This window comes from Tursiops truncatus, chromosome 1 (assembly GCF_011762595.2).
Source record: "Tursiops truncatus isolate mTurTru1 chromosome 1, mTurTru1.mat.Y, whole genome shotgun sequence".
In the NCBI taxonomy this organism is placed as follows: domain Eukaryota; kingdom Metazoa; phylum Chordata; class Mammalia; order Artiodactyla; family Delphinidae; genus Tursiops; species Tursiops truncatus.
This window is the reverse complement of record NC_047034.1, coordinates 90,260,512-90,287,799: the sequence shown is the minus strand read 5'-3', so window position 1 is coordinate 90,287,799 and position 27,288 is coordinate 90,260,512.

The window sequence follows — 27,288 nt, the reverse complement described above, 5'->3', positions numbered from 1 at the left end:
GGCTGACATGAACCATTGGTTCTCAAGTGACTACTAAATATTTTTTGGAAATGCAGAAAATACACCCTATTCTTAGCTTAATTTTGAGCAATAATAACAAGAATAATTGTTTACTACGTGCTTGGCACTATCTAAGCATTTTACATGCATTGTCACATCTGATCCATCCAATGAGTATAGTTATTATTATTAGACCCATATTTCAACTGAGAAAACTACAGCCCAGACACATTAGTAAATGGACCAACTCACCCAGTTAATAGATGATAAGGGCAGAAATTGAAACCAGAAAGTTTTCTTACACAACCTATGATATTATCCACAATGTTACACATTACTGTGTCTACATCTTTTTCTCTTCTAGGTTGAAATTTTAAGAAAACAATTTAATTAATGCCACATTTGCGATGACTTTAATAACTTGCAATAAATCATTGTCACAATTCCCTGCATTCTACTATAAGCTGTCAGAAATCACTACTGAATGAGCAGCATATTCTGAATAGGCTATATTTTAACAAGCTTCTTTATTAAAGGACAAAACTGTTAAGCTGAAATGTTTGCCTGCATAATAGATGCCTTTGAGGTATTATAAAGAAGGCTATGAATGGTCCACTCCATTTATTTCCACAGCCATATTTGCAATATATTCACAAGCAGACACTGACTATGTAAGTTAGTTTGACATACCACTTAGAAAATCAAGTGATTTGTATCCTAGGTACTTAAAAAGAACAATTAGCTTTCTATTAGAAAGAAAAGAATCTGTGAAATTGTACATAGACACAGTACAAGCTGTATAGTGTTTCCTTGTGCTAAATAATTAATCATATATTTCTAATAGTGTTCCACTTTATTGATTTACTAGGAAGGCTTTTCCATGTTTGCTAGCTAGTTCACAAAGCCCTGCCACTCTGACAGCTATAATTAGGAATGAGTAGGATTTCTAAATTTGAAATATTATTTGCTTGACAATTAACTTTTAATAAAAATGAGTGAGTGGGTTTGAATATGTTCTTTAAAAAAACTCCTACAAGAATATAAAATATGGGATCTTTGAACATAGATGTTCCCTACACATAATCTCACTGAACCTCACCCCTCTCCCACTTTCTCTAGAATTGGAAAGGTCAGCCTGAGGGATGCTCCTTGTTTGGAAAAACAGCCTCTGCTGATGGGCTTTCAACACTCATCTCAGGCTCAACCAGGCCTTGACAGGAACCTTGTCATGGAGCAGCTGGGCTCCCATTACTCACTCAGCTCTTCACTGGGTCACTGCAAAGTGCTAGACATTGTACCAGCTTCTTTGAACATAAACCTGAATAAAGAACATATTCACATTTCCCTAATGACTTAGCAATCTCATATCCCCACAGGAATCACTGTTCTCCCCCAAACTGCTAAAAATACCTCAAATTTCATTTTTTCACTTAAATTAAAATACGAAAAACAATGCAAGTGGGAGACTTTGGGTTTAGATATAAGTTCAAAGCACTCTTGTTTAACAGAGTGCATATTAAAACTTGCCCTGATATCTTGACATATACCCTTTTTTTTTTTTTTTTTTTTTTTTGCGGTACGCGCCCTCTCACTGCTGTGGCCTCTCACGCTGTGGAGCACAGGCTCCAGATGCGCAGGCCCAGCGGCCATGGCTCTCGGGCCCAGCCGCACCGTGGCATGTGGGATCTTCCCGGACCGGGGCACGAACCCGTGTTCCCCTGCATCGGCAGGCGGACTCTCAACCACTGCGCCACCAGGGTAGCCCTATCTTGACATAATAATCATTTTTATTTGGTTGTCAGAATAAGCTTTCAAATTGTTGGTAATGGGTAAAAGATTGAGCAGGAATAGAAGATTCTGGTAAATAATGGCATTATCATTTAACAGAGACACAAGGTTTACATACAGATAAAATATTTAATGTAGGTGGACGTAAGATTAAGAGTTCCAGTGAATTAGAAAAACCAAAATTCGTTTTCTGAAGACATCTGTTTATACAAATATGGACATATATAGGAATACAGAAGGTATAACAGTTTTAGCTGATCCATTATCTAAAGCAATTGCCATTAATAGAAACAGTCTTTGAGGTTGTTCACTATATGACAATATGTTTTGACTAAGCTTTCAGTATTAGGGATAATTAAGCAAACCTAAGCATGTCAAAAACTTTCAGATCTACCAGGAGTTCCTTTAGTGGTATAAAGATACCCCACTGAGAGAAGACAGGGCCCTCTCTTCCTGTTTCAAACAGGGACCCATCAGATCTCCTCAGCAAAAATCCTGAGAAAATTGTATGTGAGTGATATTATAAGAATAGTTTGGTACCGTTTCACTGAGAGATTAAGTCCTCTGTGGGGTTGCTCAAGTTTTTAAATGCATTGCATTTTTATGCAGAAAATGGATGATATTGTTCTTCTCCTTAAGGACAAAACAAAAGAAAATTGGATATGAATTAACACATAATGGTTTTATAACACCTAAAAGAAATAACTTCCTTAGAGAAGCAGCTGATAATTATTGGAATGTATTATGGAAATTTGTTTTTCTCGAGGTGGCAAACTCGTGGCCTGTGGACTGAATCTGGCCATCAGACACATTCCTCTTTGCTTGCACTGTATTTTAAAACATTGAGAGATGCCGTGCGAAAATTCAGATTTCACACTTCTATTAAATGGTCTGGCAACTCTGTGCACAGATAGCTCCCTGACTGCAGTCAGCTGGAGCTGAGCAGTGGTTGTCCCAATAAATTGGACAGGCTCTCTCCAGTTTACCCTGATCCTCTCCACTTCCTATTACCTGCTTCATACATTTATTTTACCTGCTTGCCCCTCATAGGTAGCTGTTTTTAATCCTTATTTCATTTACCCATCCTAGTTAGTCATGATGTACTATATTTCTTCTTCTAAAGTTTCAAAAATATATTCGTTCCTTCTCCTCAATCTTGACTAAATGCAGAGAATGCAGTAGGAATGCATTCAAAAGTTTCAGTCTCCAAAAAATTAGAAAATAGGCAACTCAAGGCAAACAGCCCCATATAGTTCAAAGTCTCTGGAAAACCATATGTGTTAAAACATTTAGCTTAAGAGCATTCCGAAAGTGTCCTCGGAGAACAGAATATGGGTAATAAATTACTTTCTCCATTCCCACCCTGATATCTAATGCTGGATGAAAATTAACATAGGGTGAAATCTAGGAATCCCTCAAGGTCAAGTCTTCCCAAGTCCCATGTCACTCTTCAGATGTAGTTAGATAATGTGTTATATTAAAAAGCAAAGAAATGAAATACTTCTCACAAAGAATCCTTTCCAGGAACAATTATAGCTCTGCACTAGGTAAAACCTAGATCATTCTGGTGTTCAAGTTCAGGAAGTCAAAAGGAACAGAAACCCTAGCACTGAACTAAAGCTACCTTCCAGCGTAGATATGTTCAGGTAGCAATATACCTAGTGTATTTGACACCAGGAATGGATCATTTTTTAACACCCCTTCCTCTACAAAACAAAATTATACTAGTTATAGTCATCAGATGAAAGGAATACTGGTGACAGTCAATAGAGGAATACAGATGAGACCTTTATTTTATTATGCTTTGTATGTAAAATCATATCAGTTAAAATAATTTAAAAATTAAAATAAAACAATTACTGTACAAAAAAGTAATGGATTAATATTTTTAATTATACTAACTTTTTAAAAAGGTGAAAAAATTTATTTTTAATGTTAGTCTGTAGCAGTAATAGATAATAATATTATAGTATCTATTAAGTAAATTTTAATGAAATCAAGACACCTGCTCACAATTTACTACTGATGTTACATTTTATTTTCTTGATTCATTTTTTAGTTTTAAAACAAATGGTTAATAATTTTAAAAGAATAAACTTAATTTTAAAATGCATTATTTACATTCCCTAAAATATTTCACATACATACTAAAATTTGTACTTTCCAAACAAAAGTATTACATCTTACAGTTTGCTTTCTTTTTCACTGTTTTAAATTTTTAAACAAATCAAAACTACAAGATATCACCTCACACTGGTCAGAATGGCTATCATCAAAAAGAACACAAATAAATGTTGATAAGGATGTGGAGAAAAGGGAACACTTGTGTACTGTTGGTGGGAATGTAAGTTGGTGCAGGCCCTGTGGAAAACAATATGTAGGTTTCTCAAAAACCTAAAAATAGGACTACCATATGATCCAGCAATTCTACTCCTGGGTATGTGTAAGAGAAAAACAAAAACACTAATTTGAAAAGATACATGCACCCCAATGTTCACTGCAGCATTATTTACAATTGCCAATGTATGAAAGCAACCTAAATGTCCATCAACAGATGAATGGATAAAGAAGACATATATATATATACAGTGGAATACTACTCAGCCATAAAAAGACTGAAATTTTGACATCTGCAGCAACATGGATGAACTTGGAGGGCAATATGCTAAGGGAAATAAGTCAGACAGATAAAGACAAATACTATATGACATCACTTGTATGTGGAATCTAAAAAATACAACCACTAGTGAATAAAACAAAAAAGAAGCAGACTCACAGATATAGAGAACAAACTAGTGGTTACTAGTGTGGAGAGGGGAGGAGGGAGGGTCAATAAAAGGGTAGGAGGAAAAAAGGGGTTTTGAGGAATTATATGAAACCATGCTTGTGAAACTTTTGAAAATTGTAAAGCACTATAGAATTTAAAGAATCTTTCATTCAATTAAGAAAAAAAAAGGACTCTGGAAAAAAAATTTTTTAACACAAATAAAAACTCCAAGTGGCCACATAGGATGACAGAAATAAATTAGCTCAGGTTCTCTTTCTTTGTCGTAACAGAATATGTACCTCCTTATTGCCTACACCTCAACAATTCTCACTGTCCCACCCCAGTGGGACATTCCACCTCTGTCCTGCTGGGAATGCACCAGTAAGGCTGTAAGAAGAACTGGAGCAGTATTCCTGGTTAAGGCTTTGTTAAAAGTTAACTGAGACATGTTAAAAATGTTAAGAGTTTGTGCAAAAATTGATTTGAATGTGGCAGCACCAAAGCAGAAGTGGTTAGGAGCACTTCAACCACAGGAGCTGGGAAGAGACTTGTATGGAGAAGAGGTGGAAGCAAAGCAAAAAAATTACTTGATTGGGTATTGCTTAAGCATTTGCCTTATTTGGAAAAGCCTAGTGAGCTGTTTGTGATTGGTTGTCCTTAGATTTTGATTACTTAATCTTGAGGCACCTACAGGGTTAGGTCTTGGTTTGCTTAGCTAGGCTGTTATTTTACAGCCAATTATTTTATCAAAAAAATGGGGTTATTCGGGAATAGCAGAGAATTGCAATTCAGAACAAGTATGCTACAGCAAAAACCACAGGCATCCAGAGAGACAAATGAGAGGACTGTTCTTTTATAGAGGAAAAGGGGAAGTTGGGAGGGATTGTAATAAGCAAAAAGTCCATTCGTAATAAGCAAAGAGTCTATTCCTAATAAGCAAAGAGTCCATTGTAATAAGCAAAGAGACTGTCCATAGACAGTCTCTTTGGCTGGGCTGTTGCCGGGCAAGGAGAAAATCTTCCTTCCTCCTGCTGGGATAGTAAAGTAGTAACCTTTTTCCTATTGGAGATGCAAGGTACATCTCTTCCTTTAGGGGGTCTGCAGACAGGCATCAGAGCTCCCCCTTCCATGCTTTCCGACCCCACTTTAAATGAGGTTTGCTTTATTCATTTTCACAGCTGCTAAGGCATTAGAATCATTTCAGTCTAACAGCCTCCTTCTTTAATTAATTTAACAGCTTTCAGATAATGATTAACTCAGTCTTGTCTGACCTCTTGCGTAATTTAGATCTTCGGAGAAGGGGCAAAGTTACATGACTTAGCCCTTTATTCTAGCCACTAGGAGACTAAATGAGCAGCAGGATTGAAAGTAGAAGGGCATTCTCCTGTGCAATAGGATGTGGACATTCTAGACCCCATCCCAAAGTACTTCTAACTCAAGATAACCAAGCTATGGTCAAGAATGGAAAGGTATGTGAACCAACTCAGCTCCTGCAGTATTCATGGCACCTCATAGAACAGTGCTTTTCAAGCTTTATCTTGCATATAAATTATCTGGGAATTCCAATTCCAGGATGGGGCTTAGGATTTACATTTCTAACAAACTCTCAGATGATGCTGATATTTCTGGTCCCAGGACATGTGTTGAGTATCAATGGTCTAGAACAATCTCATCTAACCTCCTAACTTTTCCATGATTCTTCCAGTTGTTCCCAAGGGGCTTGGACTACTGTCTTAGTCTTTTAGGGCTGCTACAACAAAATGCTATAAACTGGGTGGCTTATAAACAACAGAAATTTATTTCTCACATCTCTGGAGGGTGAAAATCCAAGATCAGGGTGCCATCACAACAGGATTCTGATGAAGACCCTCTTCCAGGTTGCAAACTGCCAACTTCTCCCTGTGTTCACACATGGTGGAAGCAGCTAGGGAGCTCTAAGTGAGATTATAAAAACACTAATCTCACTCTCAAGGTCTCTACCCTCATGAACTAAGCACCTCCCAAAGGTTGCATCTCGTAATATCATCACATTGAGCAGTAGAATTACAATATATGAATTTTGAGGGTACACAACCATTCTGACCATAGCATGTTTAAAACTTGAAAGCAGCAGTTAAAGGAACAGAGAAAGAGGGAGAAGAGTGGTGGGGAGAGAGGGCAGAGAGATGGGTAGTAGGATAAGCATAAGCCTGAGAAACCATCCACATAGCAGTTGTAAATTGTTTAGATTGAACTTTCAAATATCGCGATAGTTGATCAGCAAATATGGTTATGAATATCTGATAAAAAATTATAGTTGTAAATTTGTTTATTTTTTGATTAAAGATTATTTGGTTTAATTTCTAGTGATTTTCATTAATAAAAATCAAATTACACTAATGATTTCACAGTCTATTCTGTGTTATTCTGATTATGAATTAATTTTAATGATCATTATAAGTGATTGTTAGCAAATCACATTTAGGCAAATGCTAGTTTTAGATCACCCCAAATGCTATAAAAGTCCAAATTAATTTGTAGTTTATCAGTATTTATATTATAATAAAAATATTAATATTTCATAGAATTTTGACATAGCACTTAAATGGATCCTTGGTATTCCTCTGAATATATATAGGTTAAAACAACTGAGCAGTTCTAGATTTTCTGTGTTAAATTCCATCTGGCTAATGCAATGGAGAGATTTCAAAATAATTTCGTAGGGTCAGATTTCAGAATCAATCCCTCAGTATTCTTATGTCTTCCTTCCCTGCAAGGTAACCAATTTAAGTGAAATAAAGCAAATTTTAATGGAATAGACTGTTCAAATGACCCTATTTCCTAAAGAGGGCATTTTCATGAATATTTATTTAATCTCTTTTACTTTTCTCAGGTTTTATTTTAAATTATGTTCACCAGTATAACCTCGGGAGTTGAAAACTCTATTTTTTCATGAAGACACTGAATAATAAACATACACCTGTTGCATAAGTTTCTAAGAGATTTCTATAACTTGCTTTTAAAATATTCTTCTAATACCATCAAGCCACAAAGAACAGATCCACCTCCTCTTTCCTTTAGATGTTTTAAAAATAGGGTAAAAAAAAAAAGGCACATAGAACTGATATAATTGAAAGATAAAATGAAATAATTATATTATTTAAAAAGTTATCACAAAGAGGAAATACTGATATGTTCATAGTGAAAAGGGGAAATATGTGTGTGTATATATATATATACTGAATGCAACGTTTTATCTCCCTGAAACACATAAAAAACATAAACAGTTCGCATAAAAATTTGAAGACTGCTCATCCTATGGAGGGAGTTTGATAAATTTTTATACTAGCTGGGGCAAGAATAATTCATGTCTAAGTTTTCCCTGCACTTGCTTTAATCAGAATCATTAAAAGCTTTATTTAAATTCAAGTCTGTAAGCATTTTAAATAACTGAAAATAATTGGTGAGTAAACTTGTCCACAATGATTCTTTTCCCAGAAGAGTCCCATTATTTGAATTAATGAGAGGAAAAAAAATATATTTTCCAAGAGAATTCTATTATGATTCCTCCAAGTCCCAACAAAAACATAGAAAACATGAAGCCCTAGACTCTTTGATAATGGATTTTTAAAATTACCATTATTATTACAAATGGCTCTGGCTGAAGCCATCCTGTCTTGCCCTTCCCACTTCTGCCAGGGAAATCCTTTCCCTGCATCATACATTTAAAATCATAACCAACGATAAAAATGGTATTTAATAACAGGCTTTGTGAGAACTTTGCCTGATAACTTTGAACCACTTTTAATTATTTTTAACCAACACTTTGAACACTCTTAACATTGGAAGCATTCTGAGCTTTAAACTAACTTCAAAAAATTAGCACACAGCCTGTATATAGCTTGGGGCCTGCTAAATTATTTATTTTTTACTCAGTTCTATACCCTCTCTATATAGGATACATGAAATGGCTAATGAATAATGCCTAGCAACATGACTGATATATAGAAATCAGTCCATAAAGAAGTTTCCTTTCTTCCTCTCTCATTGCTCTCCCTAACAATCTGATTCTAAGAATCCCTTATATTCCTATCATTTTATTAAATGGTTCACCTGTCAATCTTAGATTTTAGAACCAGAAAACCCAAATGTGAATTTTTGAGCTGACACTATACGTGTGAGTCATAAATAAGCTCAGTTTCCTCATTGGTAAAAAAGTAATAATGATCCCTACTTCATGGGGCTGCTGTGAAAAATCAAATAAGGCAAAATGTATGTGAAACAGCTTTGTGAGCCAGTGAGGGTAACAATTATGAAAGCAAGCACAAAGCTGATTTTATATCTTGGCTATTGTGAATAATGCTACAATAAACATGGGTATGCACATATCTTGTCAAAATCCTGTTTTAATTTACATTGGGTATATACCCAGAAGTGGAATTGCTGGATCATATGGTAGATCTATTTTTAACTTTGTGAGAAAACTCCATATTGTTTTCCATAATGTTTGGACTAATTTACATTCCCACCAGCAGTGCACCAGGGTTCCCTTTTCACCAGATCCTTGCCAGCACTTGTCTCTTGTCTCAATGATAGCCAGTCTAACAGGTGTGAGGTGATATCTCATTGTGGCTTTTATCTGCATCTCCCTGATGATTAGTGATGTCGAGAATCTTTTCATGTGTCTGTTGATGATTTTAATGTCTGCTTTGAAAAAATGCCTATTTAATTCTACTGTCCAGTTTTAATCATTTTTTTTTGTTATAAAGTTGTGTTAGTTCTTCAGATATTTTGGAAATGTGACTCTCTCTCTCTCTCTCTCTCTCTCTCTCTCTATATATATATATATATATATATATATCCCAACATATAGTTTGTAAAATTTTCTCCCATTCTGTAGGTTCCCATTTCATTTTGTTAATATACAATGGAATATTATTCAGCCATGAGAAAGAAAGACATACTGCCATTTGTGACAACATAAATGGACCTTGAGCACATTATGCTAAGCAAGATAAGTCAGACAGAGAAAGACAAGTACTGTATGGCATTACTTATATGCAGAATCTAAAAATTCTGCCAAAACAGAAAACCTGTAAAAAGAAAACAGAGAGTAAAATGGTAGTTACCAAAGGATGGGGCTGGGGGAATAATATTTACGGTGCTTAAGAGTGCAAACTTGTAACAAGTTGTAAACGTAGAGATCTAATGCACAATATAATGAATATAGACAATAGTATTGTACTATAATGATACAGTGTGATAAATATTGCTTCAATGGCAATCATATTAAATAGATAAATGTATCGAAGTAACACTGTATGCCTTAAATTTATGAAATGTAATGTCAAATTTATTAAATAAAAAATAATGTAAAAAACAAACAAAAGAAAGTTAATGCTAAATTCAAAGGCGGATAGATTTTAAGCCCCACTAAAACATGCAGTAGTAAAAATAAAATATATATATTAAAAAAAAACTAGCCCCTAAGCAAATTTCTGTCTTCATACATTTCTTTCTCCAGAAAACCAAATGCTGAATGGAAAGGCGGTGGCTCCAGCACAAAATAAAAAGCAGCACAGAGCCAGATCCATTTCAATGCAAAACCTAGAATCAAATTGCTCTTTTGTTTCACCTTGATATTCTTTTCTCAGTGCTGTGAATAAAGACCACAGGCATTAATTCTGGTTTACCTTGGAATTTCCCATCAACCTTCAAAAGGAACCAAAGCACAGCAAGTCTGAGCTTATTTCCATCATAAGTGTAAGATCGCAGAGGAACTGACTTAACACCCCTTCATGTGAAAAAGTCCTCAGGCTTTTAGGGGACAGTAAATTCAATATAATCTTACTTTGTAAAATGTGAAAATAATACTAATAACAGAATAACAATAATAATGATAATAGTTAATGTTTATTGAGCACTTACAATATGCCAGGCATTGTGCAAATAGCTTCCTATGCAGTAACTTATTTAATCTTCCTAATATGATTATCCCTATTTTTTTGATAAACAATTGACAATAACAGCTATCACTGACTGCAAGCTTATTTTGAAAAGTAACCTAGAGGCTTTATACATCTTATTTCATCAAATTCTTAACATAATTATGTGGCCAAAATCCAAGAAAGAAAAACCAAGAATAGGATTACCATATACTAAAACTCAAAGCCTATAAATGTTTTTCAACGGAAGTGGACGAGAGACTGTTTAGAGTGCCTCAGGAAATTCAGCATCCCTGGCCCTTAACCACTGAATGTCAGTAGTGACCCTTTCCTAGACATTGTTACATTCAAAACATTTCTACTCACTCCTCATTCCTCTTTAGGGGATAATCATAGCCCTTTTTGAGAATAAAATGATAAGGAGAATGGCAAAATAGTTCCTTGGGTTTAGCCAGGAATGGATTTTGGATATTTGTTCATTCATTCATTCAATAAATGTTTAATGGGTATATTCTGTTCCTAAGGCAAAAGACAAGGTATCACTGTGTCAGCAAAAAGAAAATACATATAATCCACGTCCTGTTTACAGTACATAAAGGGAAGAAGAACATAAATACAAATAACCAGTTAAAAGAAAGAAAGTGATGTGTACTATAAGCCATGTGCAAATTAAAATGTCCTTGGAGCTTAGAGAAGAGTAGTCATTGCTAGTTGGAGAAAGACTCAGAAGGTTTCATGGGTATGATAAGGGTTAGGCCTAGGTTTTGAAGGGAGGATAGACTTTGAACAAGTAGAATCTGAAATGAAGAGAATTCCAAGCAAAAGGCAACATGAGTCAAAATATAGATGTGCCAAAATGTAGGGCATTTTGAGAAACGGTAATGCCTTTATGGCTAAAGGAAACTAGTGTGTGGGAGCTGAGGGGAGGGTAATAGGAGAAAAAGAAGAGAAAAACAGAAGGGAAATAAAGGAGGATCATGAGGAGCAGGCTAGTCTGGTGAGGAAGGGTCACTGAACATTCTGAATAGAAGAGAGCCATGACAATTTACCACAACACTTATGTGGCAACTGTACTAGAATGGATCGAAGAGGGCACAGCTTGGAGATAAAGAGACATATGAGAAGAATCCTGCCTGTGCCCACAAAAACAAACAAACAAACAGCAATAGAGGAAAGGGGTAGATTCAGAAAATGTTGCAAAGATAGGCTCAATCCTGACCACTGGCGTGAGTGGGTATGCTTCATTCATGGTGAGGTTTTGATGTTGGGTGAATTCATGGAGTTGTTCATTCAACCAAAAATTGTGGAATACATTTGCCTATTTGGGCAAAGTATTGTTTTAGGCCCTGGAGAAAAAGAGGTAAATGATTCCCAGTCTTGGGTTAGCAGAAGGAGATTTAATGTCAGGTCCACAAAATAATGTCAAGATAAGCAGTAGATTTCATGGGCAAAGATAGATGCAATTATGGAAACACTGAGTTTGAAGACCCGGCGGAAAATCCAGAAAATGTGTCCAATACATAAGATTTGTCACAATCCAGCTCTATTATCTCCTTTGTGAAGTCCCTTCCTGACTCATCCAACAGACTTTTTTTGAGTGCCATATATGTGCTTTTCACTGCACAAATCTAGAATACAAATATCTAAGTACTGTTTACTCTACTTGCTTCTTATCTCTTGGATCTGCCCAACTCTCTTTATCCACCCAAAATTACCCTCATTCACATCTCCATTGCCTCTCAACTCAATTAATGTATCAGTCCAATCAGTCCTCTTACCTGCTGTTTTAACCCTCTGCAAGTCTGTTCTCTACACAGGAGCCTGAGTGGTTTTCTGAAACATAAATTTGATCATGTCCTTCCTTTGCAAAACACCTTTCAGTGGTTTCTCACACTTGAAGAATAAAGTCCAAATTACTCAACATGACCCACAACTCCTGACTCCTGCTCACCTCTCCAGCATTTTCTCTCACTATAATGTTCCTCTCGTGCTAGGCTTTAGTCCCACATTCAGATCAACTATGTCCTCCTCTCCCTCACTACCAGGTCTTCTCAGATGATGCTCCTTCTGTATAAACTACTCTATTTCCCTCTTCATCTGCCTGACCTCTTTTCATCTTTCATTTATCAATTTATCTATGTCTCTACTCCAAAGTATAGATCTGATGCTCTTATAATGTGATAATACACTATATTTTTACAATCATAGCACTTATCATACCACATTTTCATTTCCTGTTAATTCATAAGAGCTTGTAACCTACTAGACTGTAATTGTCAGGAGGACAGGGATTATCTTCAATTCACAATTGTAGTACTTATATCTAACAGCACCTCAGACATAGCAAATAATTGATAATATTTATTGAGTTAATGAAAGGGACTTACATTCTAACACAATTGAACACTACTTTTTCTACCAAAGAACCCTACCATACATGGTGTTATTATCCTCATCTCAATATATATGCAATTATTTGTTATGTATTTGTCTAATATAACATGAACTCTAATATACCATGAACTCAAGAACAGAATTTTATAATCTCTGTGTGCCCTGTATCTTCCAAGCTAACTTTAACACGGTAGGAACTCAAAAACTTTTTGCTAAGTGAAAAAGTGAATAAAAATCAGTAATTTACATATACCATCTCATCTAACTTCCACAGCAACACTGTGTTATATTTATAGATGAGACATCTGATGCCTTTGCAAATTATAAGCAAGGACTATTTTCTAAAATTCTAGTAAGACTTAATAAATTTACAGTAGTTTATATCACAAACTTCCCAAAGATATTCACTCCAATCAATTCCTTTCCATGTTATTCTGATAGACTAAAACAGAATTCCCCCTTGGACAGGATATGCACTAACCTCCTAAGAACTACCTGGGGTGCTAAACATACAGATTCCAGGGCCTTACCCAGAACTCTTTTTTTTTTTTTTTTTTGTGGTACACGGGCCTCTCACTGTTGTGGCCTCTCCCGTTGCGGAGAACAGGCTCCGGATGCGCAGGCTCAGTGGCCATGGCTCACGGGCCTAGCCGCTCCACGGCATGTGGGATCTTCCCGGACCGGGGCACGAACCCGTGTCCCCTGCATCGGCAGGCAGACTCTCAACCACTGCGCCACCAGGGAAGCCCTACCCAGAACTCTTAAATCAAAATCTTATGACTAACAAAGTTTGAGAAGTACTAGAATAAAAGAGTAAACGAATTCTCACTCACACTGACCTGAAAGATTCGTTTCCTGTAATGTAACAAAAATCAAACTGTTGTCCTTGACAGAATTATAATCACATCTGTTCTCAGGAATCTCTATTTTAGGATCTAGGCACATTGCAATTACCAGTTAAAGAACAGAAACTCAAAAAAAAAATAAGAAGCTGCATTCCTTGAGCACTTCTTACATAAACATTGTTCTGTCTTTATTCTCTAAGGCAATCACAGTTTTGACATTATTTAGTAATGCATTGCCCACTTGCAGAATCATAATTGATCCTTTGATAGGACACAAAACTTGTGCTGGGAAGAGAATGTATTTACTGTCTAAGTATATGCATATATAGAAAGATGCAGCTGATGAGTCAAGTGCTGCCCAGATTAAAGGTCACCAAAAAATGAGAAAACTTAGCTTATTCAGAGTTCTCTTAAGAGAGATCTTTGGAGTATTATATTAAGGTCCATCATTTTAAATGTATTTAGTGCTTCTGAATGATCAAATTGTCATGTTTTTATTAGAGTATATATTTATAACTAAATGTAATTGTGGAACTGAGTGAGAAGGTCATTTATCTATCAATAATATAAGTTTTACTATATGAGAATATACCATTTTGTGCTCTGTTCATTTGAACAGGGTTATGAGGGAAAGACCTCTTGGTGGTTGGAAATTCATAGATCACAAAGGTTTGCATGACTATTTTATGAACTGTGATCCTGAGAATGTCATTTTGTCATTGTTTCTCATCTACTGTATTAGTGAAGGTTCTTGTGATTGTAAGCAATAAAAAGCAACTCTGGCTCACTTCAACAAGAAGAGAATTTTTGTTGAAAGAATATTAAAATTCCTCACAGATTTCAAAGAAAATTTAAAAAAATAGTAGACCTTTTAAAGTAAGGGACAGAAACAAGTCATGCAATTACATTAGCAGTTCATGCTATGATCAATGTATCTCAAAAATCAACTGAGTCTTATTGTCCTTAAGTTCAAAACTTTAAATTCCAGAGAAGCAGAAAAGTTTATTGACCCATTCCTCTTCCAGTATGATTGCACTGAAATTAAAAATTTCTATTCAACAAGAATACTTATATACAAAGTAAAAACAGAGATGATAGAATGGAAAAAGATATCTGTAATGCCAAGAACTGACAAGGTATTTATAATCAAAATACACCAGGAATTTTTGCAAATTAGCTAAAAAAAACCCAGTAACCCCAATTTAAAAAATGGATACAAGTAATACAGAAGAGAAAATCCAAACATCCATGAAGTATGTGAAGAGATGCTATAATGTTCTAGAAATCAAGGACATGTAAATTAAAGCCACAGTAAGAAATCAAACTAAACCTATTCAGCAAAAATTAGAAAGGTGTCAATGCCAAGTGTTGGAAGTAATGTAGGGCTGTTGGAACCTTCAGGCACTATTGTTGGGAGTGTGAACTAGAGCAGCTATTCTTGAGAACAATCTGGCTCTACCCAGTCAAAATAGTATGTGTACAACTTCTCATTTCCAACTCTATTTTGGATATATATCTCAAAGAAGTTCGTATAGAAGTCCCAAAGGGAACATGTACAAAGATATTCCCTGCAGTGTTATTTTTGTATGCAAACTTGCGTATTCAATACTGAAAGAGTGATAGGTAAAATGTTTTGAGGGCACACCATGGAGTTCAATGCACGATTAAAAGCAACAGCTCAAGATGTAATCAGAGAGACCTTAAAGATGGCGGAGAAGTAAGACGTGGAGATCACCATCCTCCACACAAATACATCAGAAATACATCTACATGTGGAACAACTCATACAGAACACTTACTGAACGCTGGCAGAAGACCTCAGACTTCCCAAAAGGCAAGAAATTCCCCACGTACCTGGGTAGGGCAAAAGAAAAAAGAAAAAACAGACAAAAGAATAGGGACGGGACCTGCACCTCTGGGAGGGAGCTGTGAAGGAGGAAAGGTTTCCACACACTAGGAAGCCCCTTCGCGGGCGGAGACTGAGGGTGGCAGAGGGGGAAGCTTCGGAGCCACGGAGGATAGCACAGTAACTGGGGTGCGGGGGGCAAAACGGAGAGATTCCCGAACAGAGGATCGGTGCCGACCGGCACTCACTAGCCTGAGAGGCTTATCTGCTCACCCGCCGGGGCGGGCGGGGCTGGGAGCTGAGGCTTGGGCTTCGTTTGGAGGCAGGGAGAGGACTGGGGTTGGCGGCGTGAACACAGCCTGCAGGGGGTTAGTGCGCCACGGCTGACTAGGAGGGAGTCCAGGGAAAAGTCTGGAACTGCCTATGAGGCAAGAGAACATTGTTTCAGGGTGTGCGAGGAGAGGGGATTCAGAGCACCACCTAAACGAGCTCCAGAGGTGGGAGCAAGCAGCAGCTATCAGCATGGACACCAGAGACGGGCATGAGATGCTAAGGGTGCTGCTGCAGCCACCAAGAAGCCTGTGTCCAAGCACAGGTCACTATCCATACCTCCCCTCCCGGGAGCCTGTGCCGCCCGCCACTGCCAGGGTCCCATGATCCAGGGACAGTTTCCCCGGGAGAACACATGAAGTGCCTAGGGCTGTTGCAACATCTCTCTGGCCTCTGCCGCCACAGGCTCACCCCGCATCAGTGCCCCTCCCACCCCTTGGCCTGAGTGAGCCAGAGCCCCCTAATCAGCTGCTACTTTAACCCTGTCCTGTCTGAGCAAAGAACAGACACCCTCAGGCAAACTACACGCAGGGGTGGGGCCAAATCCAAAGCTGAACCCCAGGAGCTGTGCGAACAAAGAAGAGAAAGGGAAATTTCTCCCAGCAGCCTCAGGAGCAGTGGATTAAATCTCCACAATCAACTTCATGCACCCTGCATCTCTGGAATACATGAAGAGGCAACAAATCATCCCAAAATTGAGGTCGTGGACTTGGGGAGCAACAGTAGAGTTGGGGTTTGTTTTCTGCATCTAATTTGTTTCTGGATTTATGTTTATTTTAGTTTAGTATTTAGAGTTTATTATCATTGGTAGATTTGTTTATTGATTTGGTTGCTCTCTTCCTTTTATCTTTAATATATAGATATATATTTTTCTCCTTTTTCTCGTTTTGTGAATGTGTATGTGTATGCATCTTTGTGTGATTTTGTCTGTATAGCTTTGCTTTTACCATTTGTCCCAGGGTTCTGTCTGTTCTTTTTTTTTCTATTACATTCTAATTTTTTTAATTTTTAATAATTTAAAATTTTTTAATAACTTTATTTTATTTTATTTTTTCTTTTTTCCTTCCTTTTCTTCTGAGCCATGTGGCAGAGAATGTCTTGGTGCTCTAGCTGGGTGTTAGGCCTGTGACTCTGAAGTGCGAGAGCTCAGTTCAAGACATTGGTCCACCAGAGACCTTCCAGCTCCATGTAATATCAAATGGTGAAAGCTCTCCCAGAGATCACTGTCTCAACACTAAGACCCAACTCCACTCATCAACCAGCAAGCTACAGTACTGGACACCCTATGCCAAACAACTAGCAAGACCGGAACACAACCCAACCCATTAGCAGAGAGGCTGCCTAAAATCCTAATAATGTCACAGATACCCCAAAACACACCACTGGAGGCAGCCCTGCCCAAAAGAAAGACAAGATCCAGCCTTACCCACCAGAACACAGGCACAAGTCCCCTCCACCAGGAAGCCTACACAACCCACTGAACCAACCTTAACCACTGGGACCAGACACCAAAAACAACAGGAACTACGAACATGCAGCCTGCAAAAAGGAGACCCCAAACACAGTAAGTTAAGCAAAATGAGAAGACAGAGAAATATGCAGCAGATGAAGGAGGAAGATCAAAACCCACCAGACCAAACAAATGAAGAGGAAATAGGCAGTCTACCTGAAAAAGAATTCAGAATAATGATAGTAAAGATGATCCAAAATCTTGGAAATAGAATGGAGAAAATACAAGAAATGTTTAACAAGGACTTAGAAGAACTAAAGAGCAAATGAACAATGATGAACAACACAATAAATGAAATTACAAATTCTCTAGAAAGAATCAATACCTGATTGATTAACTGAGGCAGAAGAACGGAAGAGTGGCCTGGAAGATAAAATAGGGGAAATGACTAATGCAGAGCAGAATAAAGAAAAAAGAATGAGAAGAATTGAGGACAATCTCAGAGACCTCTGGGACAACATTAAACGCACCAACATTTGAATTATAGGGGTCCCAGAAGAAGAGAAAAAGAAAGGAACTGAGAAAATATTTGAAGAGGTTATAGTTGAAAACTTCCCTAATATGGGAAAGGAAATAGTCAATTATTCTAGGAAGCACAGAGAGTCCCATACAGGATAAATCCAAGGAGAAACACACCAAGACACATATTAATCAAACTACCAAAAATTAAATACAAAGAAAAAATATTAAAGCAGCAAGGGAAAAGCAACAAATAACATACAAGGGAAACCCCATAAGGCTAAGAGCTGATCTTTCAGCAGAAAATCTGCAAGCCAGAAAGGAGTGGCAGGACATATCTAAGGTTATGAAAGGAAAAATTAAAATCTTTAAAGACAAGCAAAAGTTAAGAGAATTCAGCACAACCAAACTAGCTTTACAAAAAATGCTAAAGGAACTTCTCTAGGCAGGAAACACAAGAAAAGGAAAAGACCTACAATAACAGACCCAAACCAACTAAGAAAATGGTAATAGGAAGACACATATCAATAATTACCTTCAATGTAAATGAATTAAATACTCCAACCAAAAGACATAGACTGGCTGAATGGATACAAAAACAACACCCATATATATGCTGTCTACAAGAGACTCACTTCAGACCTAGGGACACATACGACTGAAACTGAGGGGATGGAAAAAGATATTCCATGAAAATGGAAATCAAAAGAAAGCTGGAGTAACAATTCTCATATCAGAAAAAATAGACTTTAAAATAAACACTATCACAAGAGATAAAGAAGGACACTGCATAAGGAACAAGGGGTCAATCCAAGAAGAAGATATAACAAATGTAAATATTTATGTACCAAACATAGGAGCACCTCACTACATAAGGCAAATGCTAACAGCCATAAAAGGGGAAATTTACAGTAACTCAATCATAGTACGGGACTTTAACATCCCACTTTCACCAATGGACAGATCATCTAAAATGAAAATAAATAAGGAAACACAAGCTTTAAATGACACATTAAACAAGATGGACCTAATTGATATTTATAGGACATTCCATCCAAAAACAACTGAGTACAGTTTTTTCTCAAGTGCTCATGGAACATTCTCCAGAATAGATCATATCTTTATCACAAATCAAGCCTTGGTAAATTTAAGAAAACTGAAATTGTATAAAATATCTTTTCTGACCACAACGCTATGAGACTAGATATCAATTACAGGAAAAAATCTGTAAAAACTACAAACACATGGAGGCTAAACAATACACTACTAAATAACCAAGAGATCACTGAAGAAATCAAGAGGAAATCAAAAAATACCTAGAAACAAATAACAATGAAAACACAATGACCCAAAACCTATGGCATACAGCAAAAGAAGTTCTAAAAGGGAAGCTCATAGCAATACAATCTTACCTCAAGAAACAAGAAACATCTTAAATAAATAGCCTAATCTTACACGTAAAACAATTAGAGAAAGAAGAACAAAAAATCCCAAAGTTAGCAGAAGGAAAGAAATCATACAGATCAGATCAGAAATAAATGAAAAAGAAATGAAGGAAACAATAGCAAAGATGAATAAAACTAAAAGCTGGTTCTTTGAGAAGATAAACAAAATTGATAAACCATTAGCTAGAGTCATCAAGAAAAAAAGGAAGAAGACTCAAAACAATAGAATTAGAAATGAAAAAGGAGAAATAACAACTGACACTGCAGAAATAAAAAGGATCATGAGAGATTACTGCAAGAAACTATATGCCAATAAAATGGACAACCTGGATGAAATGGACAAATTCTTAGAAAAGCACAACCTTCTGAGACTGAACCAGGAAGAAAGAGAAAATATAAACAGAACAATCACAAGCACTGAAATAGAGACTGTGATTAAAAATCTTCCAACAAACAAAAGCCCAGGACTTCACAGTCGAATTCTACCAAACATTAAGAGAAGAGCTAACACCTATCTTTCTCAAACTCTTCCAAAATATAGCAGAGTGAGGAACACTCCAAAACTCATTCTATGAGGCCACCATCACCCTGATACCAAAACCATATAAAGATGTCACAAAGAAAGAAAAATACAGGCTAACATCACTGATGAACATAGACGTGAAAATTCTCAACAAAATACTAGCAAACAGAATCCAACAGCACATTAAAAGGATCATACACCATGATCAAGTGGGGTTTATCTCAGGAATGCAAGGATTCTTCAGTATATGCAAATTAATCAATGTGATAAACCATATTAACAAATTGAAAGAGAAAAACCTTATGATCATCTCAATAGATGGAGAAAAAGCTTTTGACAAAATTCAACATTCATTTATGACAAAAACCCTCCAGAAAGTAGGCATTGAGGGAACCTACCTCAACAAAATAAATACCATATATGACAAACTCATAGCCAACATCATTCTTAATGGTGAAAAACTGAAACCATTTCCTCTAAGATCAGGAATAAGACAAGGTTGCCCACTCTCACCACTATTATTCAACATAGTTTTGGAAGTTTTAGCCACAGCAATCAGAGAAGAAAAAGGAATCCGAATTGGAAAAGAAGAAGTAAAGTTGTCACTGTTTGCAGATGACATGATACTATACATTGAGAACCCTAAAGATGCTACCAGAAAACTACTAGAGCTAATCAATGAACTTGGTAACGTAGCAGGATACAAAATTAATGCACAGAAATCTCTTTCATTTCTATACACTAATGATGAAAAATCTGAAAGAGAAATTAAGGAAACCCTCCCATTTACCATTGCAACAAAAAGAAAAAAATACCTAGGAATAAACCTACCTAAGGAGACAAAAGACCTGTATGCAGAAAACTATAAGACATTGATGAAAGAAATTAAAGATGATACAAACAGATGGAGAGATATACCATGTTCTTGGATTGGAAGAATCAACATTGTGAAAATGACTATATTACCCAAAGCAATCTACAGATTCATTGCAATACTTCTCACACTACCTATGGTATTTTTCACAGAACTAGAACAAAAAACTGCACAATTTGTATGGAAACACAAAAGACCCACGTAGACAAAGCAATCTTGAGAAAGAAAAATGGAGCTGGAGTAATCAGGCTCCCTGACTTCAGAATATATTACAAAGCTACAGTAACCAAGACAGTATGGTACTGGCACAAAAACAGAAATATAGATCAATGGAACAGGATAGAAAGCCCAGAAATAAACCCACACACATATGGTCCCCTTATTTTTGATAAAGGAGGCAAGAATATAAAATGGAGAAAAGACAGTCTCTTCAATAAGTGGTGCTGGGAAAACTGGACAGGTACATGTAAAAGAATGAAATTAGAACACTCCCTAACACCATACACAAAAATAAACTCAAAATGGAATAAAGACCTAAGTGTAAGGCCAGACCCTATAAAACTACTAGAGGGAAACATAGGCAGAACACTCTATGACATAAATCACAGTAAGATCCTTTTTGACCCTCCTCCTAGAGAAATGGAAATAAAAACAAAAATAAACAAATGGGACCTAATGAAACTTAAAAGCTTTTGCACAGCAAAGGAAACCATAACAAGACAAAAAGATAACACTTGGAACGGGAGAAAATATTTTCAAATGAAGCAACTGACAAAGCATTAATATCCAAAATTTACAAGCAGCTCATGCAGCTCAATATCATAAAAACAAACAACCCAATCCAAAAATGGGCAGAAGACCTAAATAGACACTTCTCCAAAGAAGATATACAGATTGCCAACAAACACATGAAAGGATGCTCAACATCACTAATCATTAGAGAAATGCAAATCAAAACTACAATGAGGTATCACCTCACATCAGTTAGAATGGCCATCATCAAAAAATCTATAATCAATAAATGCTGGAGAGGATGTGGATAAAAGGGAACTCTCTTGCACTGTTGGTGGGAATGTAAATTGATACAGCCACTATAGAGAACAGTATGGAGGTTCCTTAAAAAACTAAAAGTAGAACTACCATATGACCCAGCAATCCCACTACTGGGCATATACCCTGAGAAAACCATAATTCAAAAAGAGTCATGTACCACAATATTCATCGCAGCTCTATTTACAATAGCCAGGACATGGAAACCACCTAAGTGTTCATCGACAGATGAATGGATAAAGAAGATGTGGCACATATATACAGTGGAATATTACTCTGCCATAAAAAGGAACGAAATTGAGTTATTTGTATTGAGTTGGATGGACCTAGAATCTGTCATACAGAGTGAAGTAAGTCAGAAGGAGAAAAACAAATATTGTATGTTAACACATGTATATGGAATCTAAAAAAAAAAATGGTTCTGAAGAACCTAGGGGCAGGACAGGAATAAAGACGCAGATGTAGAGAATGGACTTGAGGATATGGGGAGGGGGAAAGGTAAGCTGGGATGAAGTGAGAGAGTGGCATGGACATATATACGCTACCAAATGTAAAATAGATAGCTAGTGGGAAGCAGCCACACTGAGCGGAGGTCAGCTCAGTGCTTTGTGACCATCTAGAGGGTTGAGATAGCAAGGGTGTGAGGGAGATGCAAGAGGGAAGAGATATGGGGATATATGTATATGTATAGCTGATTCACTTTGTTATAAAGCAGAAACTAACACACCATTGTAAAGCAATTATACTCCAATAAAGATATTAAAAAAATAGATGTAATCATAACAATCTAGGTGGAATTAAAGGCATCACTCAGTGAAAAGTATTGAACAAAATATATTACATAATGCTATTTTATGTTAATTAAAATTACATACTAAACAGCAGTACACGTTCTGTAAAGAGAACATGCAAACGAAAAGATTCATGTTATGTACATTTAAAATTTGGCATATGGTAAAGAAAGGGAGGAAGATGGGAACTAGGAATGGAGATACAATGGAATCATTAAATAAATGAAACAATGGAGGGGACTGGTATGGACCAAATATGACAAGGTACCTGAGATAAGTAGTTAACAATACTACTTACCACATAGCTACATTTTTACATTTGTTTTATTAATGTAAATATAACAAAAACTAAAAATAGAAGTCCATGTAAATACATTATCTTGATTATCTGAAGAAGAATGCAGGTTTAGAGGCCAGGAAGCTGAATATGAACATAGATTAGAAGTAGCTACTCTCAGCTTTTGAAAAATTTTGTGATCTATCATTTCTTTTACTATCCCAATGCATTTTACAATGTTCTTCTTTTATTACCACAATTTCCTAAACCCCAGAGAACCTAATTTTACTTTTATGATTATATACACATTACCTTTCCAGCCTAATCTTTCCTTTCTTTCTTACTGACATTTACATCCATGCCATGAACCAGTCAGCTTTCAACCTCAGTTTGTGGCCTCTCCGTCCATCAACCAACAGCCTCCTCCACCCTGCATCATTCATGCACAAACTTGACCATATCTTAGACCTCACTGTCACGTTTTTTCTTTATAGGCCTCTAATAACTTCTTTGCAATGTACTCTCGCATCTTCTCTCATTCACTAAATGTACTACTCTCCATTGCCACTGAGACTCTGATAACTTAAGCACAGATTATTAAGAAACTTGATTACAATTGACCCCTTGATACTGCAGTCATCTAATTCTTTAACATCTAAAATCTCACCACTTCTCTCTTAGCAGATGGCCTCAATTTCAGACTTTATTAAGGATACTGAGCTCCCTAACTATCCTGCACCTCAGTTCTCCAAATGGTGACCATTATCCATATCTACTCATCCATTTTCACCTTCACAGGAACAGAAGTTTTTCCTTTTATCTAACTGCTCCACCACAGTTATAAATCCCAACCCTTTTTAATTCATGAGAAACGTTCCTTCCATATTTATCTCATCTTTCTTAGTAGCTCCAGTTTCTCCCTGTTCACTGGGTCCTCTCTCTTTCTTCAGGCTTACCTAAGTCTTCTCTCATCTTAAAAACAACTTTGCACTGAAATTATCCCTTCCATCCTAAACCTCTCTCTCTCTCTCTCTCTCTCTCCCCCCCCCTCCATCCTATCCTAAACCTCTCTCTCTCTCTCTCTCATCCTATGGAGGCATTTAGACACATACCATCTTGCATTGTGGCTTAATTTTTTTTTTTTTAGTAATTGTTTCACTCTACATATTATCCCACCCACCACCACACACAGACACAAACATGAGGACACATATGTTTGATTCCTTAGGGTGAAAACTCTTTGCTTCAGTATTAGGAACAATTTTATTCACTCTGGACACATCCTTTCAGTATTAAAGACCTGGAAATATGAACTATTTACAACTCTTGCCTGGGTAATTTCCACTGCTTGCTAACTGAATTCTCTGTCTCTCGCCACTCTGACCTTCTTTATTTCTACAACACGAATATCTGTATTTCTCTGTTGATATAAAACAAAGTTCATCTCTTTAGCATGATATGCAGTCCTCTAGGATAGCATATAACCTCTCTCAAAAATGTAATCCAAATACTTCTTTCCAGTGTACTCCATGTCCTAGTCATATCAAGCTATTTGCTTTTTCTAAAAGCAACCTGCTATCTTTTTGTTTTATTTTCATGCTTTCTACAATCTGATCAATCTACCTGAATGTCCATTCTCATCTCTGCCAAGTAAGCTCCTATTCAGCCTTTAAGACCTCTCTCAACTATTATCTCCCTTGTGATTTTCATAGGCATTAAGGTAAATAGACACATTCTTGTTCCTTCTGTTCCCATGGCTCTCTGTTAGCATCCTATATTTCTGCTATTATAATGCTCATCACACTTTATAACAATTACCTAAAAATATATGCCTTACCTACCAGAATTCAAGCAGAGACAGTCTATCTTACTAACCATTGTATCATCAGCACCTCAGTCACTGCCTATCATATAACATGCAGTATATGAAGACCGTTTGGCTGAATAGAAGAAGGAATAAATGAATTAGCTGTATTCATCTATATATGTCTTCCACTTCATCTACTACCTACAGAATTGTTCCAGAGCAATAGCTAGTGCTCAATAAAAGGTTGCTGAGTGGATAAATAGAGGGGTGAATAAATGAATGAAATCTTCCACTTTCCTTTGTCTAGGTTTTATCAAACCACCTCCACCCTTACATTTTAATTTATCATTAATCATTAAAATTGGTAAGACACTGACCTCTCTTAGCTTTATGCACCCCTGACACATTTAAAAAATCTGTTAAATATCATTTATAATATATATATATAAGTCTATTTTTAAGATAGTTTACTTTTTATTGTTATTATATCAGGGCATAGGAATAAATTAAGCATAATCTTTTACTCATGAACATTATCATCACTGGTCATTAATGCCCTTTTGAATTTTATTTATTTGCTTATTTACTGAATGTAATTCTATGAACCCATCAAACCACCTAAGAATAGAATATTACCAGTAGCTCATATCTATCTCTGTATTATTTCTTATTCCACTCCTCCCATTCCCCACTGTGCCAGAGTAACCTCTATACTGAATTTTGTTTTTATCATTCCCTTGTTGGCTTTCTTCTACTTTATCACATATAGATGTATACTTGCCTTTGAACTGTATAAAAAATATGTCATATTGCATATATTCTTCTGGGAATTCCTTTATTCCTTGAGAACTATACTATGAAAAATCAGCCAATTTCTGTTTTTCTTATAGTTACAATTTCTCCTGGAATGGTTAAAATCTATTGTATTGTAATTGTATTATCAGTTACAGGAAAGCAATGCCTCCTGTCTGAGAAGTCTGAGTCCTCTTAGACATGTGAGTTCTAAACACTTACACAGTGATACAATTAGTATATTTTTAGATTGAGATTTAAGAAATGATCTATCTAGGCTCTGAACACATTGTCCATTGATTTATCTTTTTTAAAAAAGGCATAAAATTACAAGCATATGAGTCTGCAGCTAACTACCCACATACATCTGGGATTACTCTATGGCTCACTAAGAAGAACACATTCTCTTCTTGTCTAATTTGTTCATTCAAGAAGCATTTATTTAGTCCACATACTGTGCTCCTAGCACTGATTATAATGCCAGTTACTCCTTCTGTTTGGTCATTTTTCTGACTTATCTTTTACAAACCAATCACATAAAGCATAAACTTTTCTTATCAGAAATCCATGTGCAGTGGTTGGAACATAATTCTTACCAGCCAATAAAAAATCACTTTAGCATGAGACAAAAGCAGGGGAAGCAGCAGCAAATCTTGGTGGGGTGCAGTGAGATTGACTCCAAAGAGGTAGAAGGCAGATGAGTGTAACAGGCTTTAGTACCTGGCTCTGCCATTTTTTATCTGAATATTTTTGAGCACATAACTGAAAACTCTCTGTACCTCCCTTTGTTCATCTGTATAATGAGACTAACAGCAGCACGGACTTCACCAGGTTGTTATGAAGATGAAACGATTTAATATTTAGACAGTTCTTAGAAAAATGTCTGTCACATGATACAAGCCATTATAAGTATTTGATAGGTAAATAAATGATTTTACTGATATTTCATATTTGCTTACTTCTAACTTTAGCTGCATTTTTATTCCCTCTAATAAAAATAACCATAACAGTCTGTTGGCATTCTGTCTGTGAGAATCTTTTCTGTTGGAAACCATATACAACATGACAACTCTGATATAAGACTCTGTTCTAGGTAATTATGGGTTGGAATTTCATTTTGCATATATGCAAATTTAAGGTGAGGACATTATGCTGACCTAATTCACGCATGCAATTATGCAATGAATATTTATTGAGGTCTTTATGCAAGGAACTGTGCTAGGGCTTAAGCAAATGTAAAGATAAATCAGACATGTGATTTAACTTTGAGCTGCTTACAATCTAGTAGCAGAGATGGCACATAGATGTCATAAGAAAAGTGAAGGTAAATTGTTACAAGAGTTCAAGAAAGGGAAATATTTTACCCAGATAGAGGTACCATGAACTTCTAAGGAGGATGCAATTCAGGTAGACCCTGAAGGGTGAGCAGAACATGCAAAGCATAAGAGTATTCCATTGTGGTAGAACGCAGGATTGTATAGCTGGGTGGCAAGTTATTTAACCAAGTATGCCTCTAGTATAGGCAGTAAGAATAAATAAGGCTAAAGGATAAACTAAGACTAAATTATGATAGTCTACCATTATTAAGGACACATTATGTTCCGAATATGTAATTGTATTTAATCTTCTCAATAACGCTGTGAATAGATACTAATATTATCCTATTTTATAAATGAAGACACAAAAGATCATAGAAGCTAAGAAGAGCCCTAATTTCTCACAGGAGCAAGAATGAGATCTGGGGTTTTGATCAGGTCAATCAGAGACTAAAGCCTGAGCTGAAACCAATAAACTTACCATCTGGAATTAATTTTGAATTAAGATTTTTCATTTTTCATTTCAACTTTTCACTTGTGTTACAATTAA